The following is a 10,818-nucleotide window of genomic DNA, read 5'->3' on the forward strand; positions in this document are numbered from 1 at the left end:
TTTTTTTTTTTTTTTTTATTGTCCCTGTAGTCTTGTCTTTTCCAGGGGGAATCATACAGCCTTGTCAGACTGGCTTTTTTCACTTGTCAATATGCATTTAAGGTTCGTTCATGTTTTCTTGTGGTTTGATAGCTCTTTTCTGTTTGTCACTTAATAATGTTGCATCGTATGGGTGTTTTCACAGTTTTTCTATCTGTTCATTTGTTGACGGACATCTTGGATGCTTCCAGTTTTTGGCAACTCTGAACAAAGCTGGTACGAATATTCATGCGCAAGTTTTTGTGCGGACACAAGATTTCAGGTCATTTGGGTAGATACCTAGGAACATGATTGCTGGATCATATAAGATTATTGTTAGCTTTATAAGATACTGCCTGAGTGTCTGTACCATTTTGCATTTCCATCAGCAATGAATGCATGCTTCTGTGGCTTCTCATCCTTGTCAGGTTTTTATATTGTTTTGTGAATTTTATGCATTCTAATAGGTGTAGTAACATCATGTTGTTGCTTTAATTTGCCATTTCCTAATGACATTTAATGTTAAGCATCTTTTTATATGCTATTGTCTATTGTTTTCTGTGTATTTTCTTTGGGGAGATATTTGTTCTGAACTTTGGACCGTTTTTCAACTCATCTGTTTTCTTATTGATAAGTTTTAAGAATTCTTTATATCTTTTTGATACAGGCATTTTCTCAGATATGTATTTTGCAGATCTTTTCTTCCAGCCTGGCTTGTCTTTTTATTCTCTTAACAGTGTCTTTTCAGAACAAATGTTTTTAATTTTAATAAAGCCCAACTTATCAATTTCATGGATAGCTTTTGGTGTTGTGTTGAAAAATTCCTTGCCAAACTCAAGGCCACCTAAATTGTATCCTTTTTTTCCCCTGTAAGTTTTATAGTTTTACATTTTATATTTAGGTCTATGATCCATTCTGAGTTTATTTTTGTGAAAGGTGTGAGATCTGTGTCTAGACTCATTTTGTTTGCATGGACTTTCAGTTGTGCCAGTATCAAGTAAGTGAGATTTTTTTTTTAATGTTTATTTATTTTGAGAGAGACAGACAGACAGTACCAGCAGGGGAGGGGCAAAGAGAGAGGGAGACACAGAATCTGAAGCAGGCTCCGGGCTCTGAGCTGTCAGCACAGAGCCTGACGTGGGGCTGGAACTTCCACCACAAGCAGTGAGATCATGACCTTAGCTGAAGTCGGACACTTAACCGACTGAGCCACCCAGGCGCCCCGTAAATGAGATTTTTGACTCAAGTACATAATAAATTGGGTTTAGGATTGAGAGGAAAATGTTTTTGATTTTTAAAAGCACATTCTGCAAAATTGCTTAAAAGAAACAGTTTAGAAATGACTTGGAAACTAAAATGTAGTAATACACAGACTGTGTATTGAGACATTGTACATATTTCATTTCCCTCTTCCTCACTAAGAGATTCTTCTTTGTGAAAGATGGAATTCTTAATACAGAGTAATATCTCTCAATTTTTTTAGATCTTATAGAGCCATATGAAATAATTAGTAAGGTTTTCTTTTTCACGAGGATGAGCTGAAATAACTGATTTCCAAGGTGTGTGGTGAGAGGAGGCAGATGATGTATGTACCGTCTAGAAATTTAAGACCTAACTGTATGTTCTTGAATCGTCTGCTGCTCTCCTTGCCACAAGTAATTTTTTTCAAGTACCTTTCTTTCGATAGACTCTTTGTGACAACGGCTGGGGCCACAGGTGTTTATATTGAACCATTAATTAGTTTTCAAAAAGCATCTAGTGAGGTCTGACACAGTAAAAGTAGCAGCTTTGGTGTGGCAGATTTATATACATTATCTTTTAAAACTCTTAGAAGAGGTCTTTAAGGCCGGTCTCCTTATTTCCGTATTACAGATAAGAAATACGCTCAGAAAGATAAAAGTGACTTGTCTGTGGTCCATATGGAGAGAAAGGGACAGAGTTGGGATGTGAACTTTGATCTTTCTGACTCTCAAACTTTCCAGTTGGCCACGTCGTCTCTCATAAAAGAAAAAGTGCAAGGGTAGTAGTATCATGGTGTCCTTGACTTTATTCTTTTCTTTAAAACTATACACTACTTAAATGACTACTGAAATAAGTGAGAATCGTTCAAAAAGTGAGTTTTTGAGATACGTGGAGTTTCTTTAAAAATGTTTTTTCTGTTGACTGATTTGCATCTTCCTGACCCAGAGATGTGAGTTATTGGACCATGTTTATAAAGAATGAGGTTCCTTTACAGAGAGGGACTTGTGTGTGTTGGGAAAAATAAAACACATAATAGTAGAAGTAACTAATTGTTTAGACCTTTCCCCCACTGAATTGCAAGTTTCTTGAGGGCAGGGAACTAGGCTCAGTCATCATTAAGCACAGCATATCACATAGAATAGGTACTCACAAAATGTTTGTTGAATGGAAATGAGCACTTACTATCATACTTCTTACAAAAGAACAGTTAGAAGGGGTTGAGTTTTCCTCCCAGAGGAAGATGAACATTATTACATTTCATTTATTCATTCATTCATCATTTATTGAGCATTTGTTGAGTATCTGCTCTGTGCCAGACACTGGGAATACAGAGATGAATGAGACAGGATCTCGGCCGGCTGTCTTCAGGAAACCCAGAGAATGGAGCTAACCATTGCAGTAAAATGTGGAACTAATGAGCGTATATACTAAATAAGTAAGCAACCAAGCAGTGGACTTTGAGATCAGAGGGACCTTATATGCCTCAATTTTCTTATCTAGGGAGTGGGAATGATAATAGTACTTATTGGACCTGATTGTTGGGGGTGGGTTAAATGAAAAAACAGTTTATATTTCAGCACATAGACAAAAGCAGAGGCTCACTGTGGTTGACGATCAGAAAAAGCTCTCTTGGAGAATGTGACATTTGAGTGTCATAGGATGAATTTTTGAGGCCAAGAATAAGGGTATGAGGTGGGACTCTGGGGCATTCCAGACAGAAAGATGAATATATTTGATGTGCAGAATGGGTGGACGTGATGGAAGTAGGGGAAATTCTGTACATTCTCACAGAGCCTACAGGGATATTAGAACTGAATAACCAGTTATTTTTCATTTTTGTGAGTAACAATACAGTAGAGTATTCATTGCATCATAGTAGAAGAGGAGAAAGATCCCAAACCTGTTTTAAGAATTGCATGAATCTCCTCTTCTAATCATAGGACTTTCTAAATATAGTCCTTTATGTAGTAGATAAATTCTTGTGTGTGTTTCTTCTTTAACCCAGTCCTGTGACACTCAAGTGATTTTGTTAAGAAAGAGGACTTGTGTGTTTTTAAGGGAAATAAGAGCTTCTTTCGCAAACCACGCATATATTTAGTAGCATAAGCAACATTAGAACGTTAACATCCCGCAAACGCACCATCTCGTCCTGTTTGAGCCAATCCAGAATTCTAAGAGCCACGAATAGTTTCTGGGCAGAACCTGAACATAATATTTAGGAATGTGCTAAAATAATTTAAGTGAATGAATTATGTGTTTGATACGAGGTTAGAGACCTGCGGTTGAAAAATTGTGTTTTTAGTATAAGGGAAAAGAGTAAATGGAAAGACCAAATAGAAAAAAATGGACATCAATAGAGGGAAGAAAAGTTTATATTTAAAGAGGTGGCAAAGTTCAGGACCAGACTATTTCACAGTTGCATTTTACCAAACATTTATTTATTTTTTAAAAAATTTTTAATGTTTATTTATCCTTGAGAGAGTGAGAGAGACAGAGAATGAGCAGGGAAGGAACAGAGCGAGAGAGGGACACAGAATCTGAAACAGGCTCTAGGCTCTGAGCTGTCAGCACAGAGCCCGACGCGGGGCTCGAACCCACGAACCGTGAGATCATGACCTGAGCTGAAGTCGGACGCTCAACCGACTAAGCCACCCAGGCACCCCACCAAACATTTAAAGAAGAGTTAATACCTATCCACCCAAACTATTCCAAAAAATTGAAGAGAAAGAAGTGTTTCCAAATACATTCTCTAAGTTCAGCATTAGCCTGGTACCAAAACCAGTTAAAGACGCTACAAAAAAGAAGTTACAGTGAGTATCCTTGATGAACATAAATGCAGAAATCCTCAACAAAATCTTACAAACTAAATTCAATAATGTATTAAAATGATCCTACACCAAGATAAAGTGGGATTTAGTCTAGGGATATAAAGATATTTTAATATCTTCAAATTAGCGTGATACACTATATTAACAAAGTGAAAAAGAATTACCTAATCAACTCCATAGATGCAGAAAAAGCATTTGACGAAATTCAACATTCATTTATGATAAACACTCTTAAAGTGGTATAGAGGGAATATATTGCAACCTTATAGAGGCCATATACGACACACACACAACTCACATTGTACTCAGCTGTGAAAAATTGAGCACATTTCTTCTCTAAGATCAGGAAAAAGACAAGGTTGCCTACTTTCCCTACTGTTATTCAGCGTGGTATTGGAAATCTTAGCCACAGAAATCAGATAAAAAAAAGAAATAAAGGCACACAAGTTGGAAAGGAAGAAGTAAAACTGTCACTATCTGCAGATAACATGTTATTACATTTGGAAAACCCCAAAGACTCCGTGAAAAAACTGTTAGAATAATAAACGAATTCAGTAAATTTTCAGGATACAAAATCAACAAGCAAAAATAATTTCTGTTTTCATATACTAACAGTAAGCCATCTGAAAAAGAAATTGGAGGGATACCTGGGTAGCTCAGTTGGTTAAGCATCTGACTTCGGCTCAGGTCATGATCTCGTGGTTCGTGGGTTTGAGCCCCACGTCGGGCTCTGTGCTGACAGCCAGCTCAGAGCCTGGAGCCCGCTTTGGATTCTGTGTCTCCCTGTCTCTCTGACCCTCCCCTGCTTGCGCTGTCTCTCTTTCTCTCTCTCAGAAATAAAAACATTAAAAAAATTTGAAAAGGAAATTAGAAAAACCATCCCATTTACAATAGCAGTAGTTTATTACTAAGTAATAAAATTAACTAAGGAGGTGAAAGACTTGTATACTGAAAACAGCAAAACATTGATGAAAGAAGTTAAAGAAACACAGACAAATGGAAAACATCCTATATTCATGGATTGGAAGAGTTAATATTATTAAAATGTCCAAACCACCCAAAGCAATTTTTAGATTGAGTGAAATCCCTCTCAAAACACCAATAGTATTTTTCACAGAACTAGAACGAATAATCTTGAAATTTGTATGGAGCCACAAAAGACGCCAAATGGCCAAAGTAATCTTGAGAAAGAAGAATAAAACTACAGGTAATCAACACTTTCAAACTGTACTGCAAAACTAGTGTTCAAAACAGTATGAGATGGACACAAAAATTGGCACACCAGATCAGTGAAACAGAATAGAGAGCCCAGAATTAACCGACACTCATATGGTCAGTGGATCTACAACAGGGACGCAAGAATGTACAACGGGGAAATGAGTCTTTTCAATAAATGGTGTTGGGAAAACTGGATCGCTATATGCAAAAGAACGAAACTGGACCACTTTCTTATACCACATGCAAAAATAAACTTAAAATGGACTAAAGTCCTAAATGTAAGACTTGAAACTATAAAACTCCTAAAAGAGAACATAGGTAGTAAGCTCTTAGACATCAATCTTAGCACTATGTTTTTTGGATTTGTCTCCTCTCGCAAGGGCAGCTACAGCAAAAAGAAACAAGTGGGATTGCATGAAACTGAAATGCTTTTGCATAGCAAAGGAAAACAAAATGAAAAGGCAACCCTCTGGATGGAAAAAGATATTTGCAAATGGTATATTCAATAAGAGGTTAGTATCTAAAAATACAAAGAGTTTAGTACGACTCAGTGCCCCCCAAGTCCCCAAACAATCTAAGTAAATAAAGGGCAGAGGACCTGAATAGACATTTTTTCAAAGACATACAGATGGGCAACAGACACATGAAATGATGCTCAACATCACCAATCATCAGGGAAATGCAAATGAAAACCACAATGAGGTATCACCTCAGACCTGTCGGAATGACGAAAGACAAGAAAACGTGTTGGTGACAATGTGGAGAACAGAGAATCCTGTTCACTGTTGTAGGGAATGTAAATTGGTGCAGTCACTATGGAAAAGAGTATGGAGCTTCCTAAAAATATTAAAAAAGAGAAATACTGTATGATCCAGTAATTCCACTTTTGGGTATTGATTTGAAGAAAATGAAAATATGAATTAAAAAAGATATATGTACTTGTACGTTCATTGCAGCATTGTTTACAGTAGCCAAGATATGGAGGCAACCTAAGTGTCCATTATTAGATGAATGAATAAAGAAGATGTGGTATATAAATACAATGGAATATTACTCAGCCATAAAAAGAATGAAATCTTGCCGTTTGCAACATTGTAGATAGACCTAAAGGATATTATACTAAGTGATACAAACCACATAGAGAAATACAAACACTGTATACTTTCCCTCATATGTAGAATCTAAAAACCAAATGAACAAACAAAACAAGTCAGAAACAGACTCATAAACACACAGAACAAGTTGGTGGTTGCCGCCAGAGTGGAGGTGGTGGTGGTGGGGGGGGGGGCAAAATAAGTCATGAGGATATAAAGTACAGTATAGAGATTATAGCTAATAATACCGTAGTAACTGTATGGTGACAGATGGTAACTAGACTTATTGTGGTTAATTGTTTCATAATGTATATAAATTTTGACTATGTTGTATACCTGAAACTAGTATAATATTGTACATCAACTATTCTTCAACAATAACCAAAAAGGGTAAAAAAGAGAAAAAGAGAGAAAAATATTTTAAAGTCTGTTTCTTAAAAAATGTTTATTTTTGAAAGAGAGAGAGAGAGAAGAGAGAGAGAGAGAAGAGAGCGTGTGTGAGCGAGGGACAGAGAGAGACAGATCTGTGCTGACAGTAGAGAGCCTGATGTGGGGACTCAAACTTGCGGACCCAGGAGATCATGACCTAAGCAGAAGTCAGTGCTTAACTGACTGAGCCACCCAGATGCCCCCAAAGTCCATTATTTAAAAAAAATTTTTTTTAATGTTTTATTTATTTCTGAGACACGCGCGCGCGCACACACACACACACACACACACAGTGTGAGCAGGGGAGGGTCAGAGAGAGAGGGAGACACAGAATCCAAAGCAGGTTACAGGCTCTGAGCTGTCAGCACAGAGCCTGACGTGGGGCTTGAACCCACAAACTGTGTGATCATGACNTAAGCAGAAGTCAGTGCTTAACTGACTGAGCCACCCAGATGCCCCCAAAGTCCATTATTTAAAAAAAAATTTTTTTAATGTTTTATTTATTTCTGAGACACGCGCGCGCGCGCACACACACACACACACAGTGTGAGCAGGGGAGGGTCAGAGAGAGAGGGAGACACAGAATCCAAAGCAGGTTACAGGCTCTGAGCTGTCAGCACAGAGCCTGACGTGGGGCTTGAACCCACAAACTGTGTGATCATGACCTGAGCTGAAATAGGATGCTCAATCAAGTGAGCCATTCAGGTGCCGAGAGAGAGAGAGCGAGAGAGAGACAGAGAGAGCGAGAGCGAGAGAGAGAGAGAATCTTCAGGAGGCTCCATGCCCAGAGCGTAGCCATATGTGGGGCTTGATCTCACCATGGTGAGATCATGACCTGAGCCGAAATCAAGACTCCCAACACTTAACTGACTGAGCAACGTAGGTGCCTGGGTAGTTCCTTTATTTAGCTCTTTTGTGGGGCCTTGTTAGATTCTGAATAATTTAAAAGCAATGGAATTCTTTCCAATCTAGTCATTGGGCCAAAACTTATAGCATTATTCACATGATACTTATGAATGTAAAGATGTGGAATTATTATGTATGCCTAAAGAATTTATATTAAAGAGGGTGTTTTTAATTAGTGAGGAAAATAGCCCTCTAAGGAGTTTAATTAGATTCGCATTAATCTAAAGATTTGCTTAATATCTTATCTCTTCTATTTTCAAATGACTATGGTAGCTAAGCTTGAATAAATGTATAAAGAATAAGAAAACAAGATAATATAAAAAATTATAACTTCATTTAAATTTAGGAGTGATGAATCAGTTCTATATTTTTTGTATATTAGTATATTTGCTCTCTTTGTAGAATTACAGAATAAAATGTTTAAGGCTTCATCTTTTCTTCCTATATTATTTTAAATTTTTTAAGTTTCTTACCCAAATTATTGAAATAAAAAGTTTTGGCACCATTTACTGTAAGATGCATGCACTTGACTGTATTTCACATTTTTCAATCTTAAGTCTTAAGTCTTGCTATTTTCCATGGTCTCATGAAGAATATAGTCATAAGAATCTTGGAGCAGATGAATGACAGTGTGGGTTTCTCTTGACACCTCTTCTCCATCTTGTTTCCCTCATCCCTGTTTATCCCATCTTCTAGCCCCAGTGTCTGACAGCTTTTTTCAATCCTCAGATGACTAGGTTGAAACATGTATCTTTTGTGACTTTTCTATCTTTCCAGTTACTGTTCTAGCTTTTTCTCACTGCCAGGTGAGATCTCAGTCATGGAGAGTGAAGTCTGAATAAAAGGAACATTCATAGTGGTTACGACACTGAAGGTTAAGTTTAGGCCGCTAGAGCATTTGAAACAAAGGAGTGATTGAAACCCTCGTCACCTTCATCTTATTTTGTAGTAAGTAAATTATTTTGGAAGTAGTAAGTCTCATTATGAAGATAATGAAATCCTGTCTAGAGTGAAGACATTAATAGTGATTAATTTGAGTTGGAATACTGCTAACACCAGTTTTTGTACTAATTAGGAAAGATCCACTATGGTTTTTTTTTTTTTAAGATTTATTTATTTCTGAGAGAGAGAGAGAGAGAGAGAAAGAGAGACAGTGTGAGCAGAGGAGGGTCAGAGAGAGAAGGAGATACAGAATCCGAAACAGTCTCCAGGCTGTGAGCTGGCTGTCAGCACAGACCCGATGTGGGGCTCGAACCCATGAACCGCGAGATCATGACCTGAGCCAAAGTCAGACGCTCAATTGACTGAGCCACCCAGGCGCCCCAGATCCATTATGGTTTTCTTTCTATATTAGAATATATGTTACTGGCTCGCTCCTTCCTTCCTTCTTTCCTTCCTTCCTTCCTTCCTTCCTTCCTTCCTTCCATTTTGTTTTGTAAGGATCCCCTTAACACTGTAGGGAGTTTCAGAATTTGAATTCAAATATACCTCAAGTAAAATCACATAATCTAAAAAAAATGTTATTTGGAATACTTCATGGCTTTCTAAAGGGTCTTCAAATAGGAATACAAGTTTCTTTATCTTACTTCCAGGATCTCCTTTCTTATACTTATATCTGTTACCAATAGTCATTTCCATTTTCTTTCTCTGCCAGGGAATTAATGCAATATTTGAGGTATGAATTTGTGAGCCTTTACTGTATTATAGAACAAAAGACCTGAGAATAGGAGATAATTTCACCTGATAGCTACTAGTTATACTTTGTTTTATGTTTGTCTTTTTCAAAGGCATTTATATGATCAGACTAACAGATGAAGTAGTAAAATGTTTGGGGAAAACCACTGGTGGTGGTATCGGATAGGTCATAGAGATAGTTTGCTGTGTGACAAGAGCTTCACTAACATTTCACAGGCACCTGTAAGCCAGTTTTACCATCACTGTGGTGTTCGTGGGCTCCATCTGGGAAACTTGGATTGTACATACTGTAAAGAACAAGGCATTAGGTGATAGAAATATATATTAAATATTCAAATGGAGAAGAAAAGGCTTTGGATTCAGATCATGGAAATTCTTAATATTGCAAAGTATTTCTAGCTAACGTCTATTCTGTTAGGTTAATGTGGACATTACTTGGAGTTTAGACCTTAGGTGTAACATGCCTACTATATATGGAGGCTGATCTAGTTACATGTTCTTGAGAGAGCGGACATGATTTGGGGGGAAGCTTTGTAGATTAGGTAGCTGATCTAAGCCTGCTGAATTTTTCTCTCTACCCAGGGAAGACGAGAGCTGGTAGATTTTTGCAAGGGATTGATTTGAGAACATAGCTTAATTTTTAAGGTGAAAGAAGCTAATTCAGCTAAGAGTGCTTTTTTTTCCCCTGATCATTTCAGCTTCCTATTCCTCTCTAATTACTCTCAGTAAGGTTTTGTTACTGCCGTCAGCCATAACTATCACCGGAAAGGGCAATAGTGGGGCTAAATTTCTTATAAAAGAAAATTGTTCAAGGGGAATATGTACACAAATGCATACTAAATACAACAAAATGCATATGGAACTGTCCTTAATATGTGAGGGTGAGTGTTCTTTGTTGTAGTGGTGATGGAGCTTGTTTGATCCATTTCAACTCTCTCCAGTAATTCTTCTTGTGATCTGCATATATGAGATAGTTATGTGAGGTCAAGGATTTGGCCAAACTGTTGGCGGAGTCATTGGCTTAATTCATCCCAATTTAATTTCTTGATATAATAGTCTTAGACATATACAGCTTTATTTAATAGCAAATAGTTCTGTTTCAGTTAGTGGAATTTATACATCAATAAAGAAATACTAAAAAAAGTAATAAGTGCCTATTAAGTGCTAGACATATTACTAAATAATGAAGATGATACAGTTTCTGTCTTTAACTGAATATACAAATGTCAGAGGCCTAAATTAAAAGAAGCAGTAAAAATGTAAGAATCAAATTCTATGTGCATGGTCAAAAATGTGAGAAATAAAGAATAACCTTTCTGGTGTTCTCTCCCTCCTTCCTTCTCTATGACTCCCAAGAGAGTGAAGATATTTGTGTTTTGTATTATAAT

The sequence above is a fragment of the Crocuta crocuta genome, unplaced genomic scaffold (genome assembly GCF_008692635.1).
Source record: "Crocuta crocuta isolate KB4526 unplaced genomic scaffold, BGI_CrCroc_1.0 scaffold262, whole genome shotgun sequence".
NCBI lineage: Eukaryota > Metazoa > Chordata > Mammalia > Carnivora > Hyaenidae > Crocuta > Crocuta crocuta.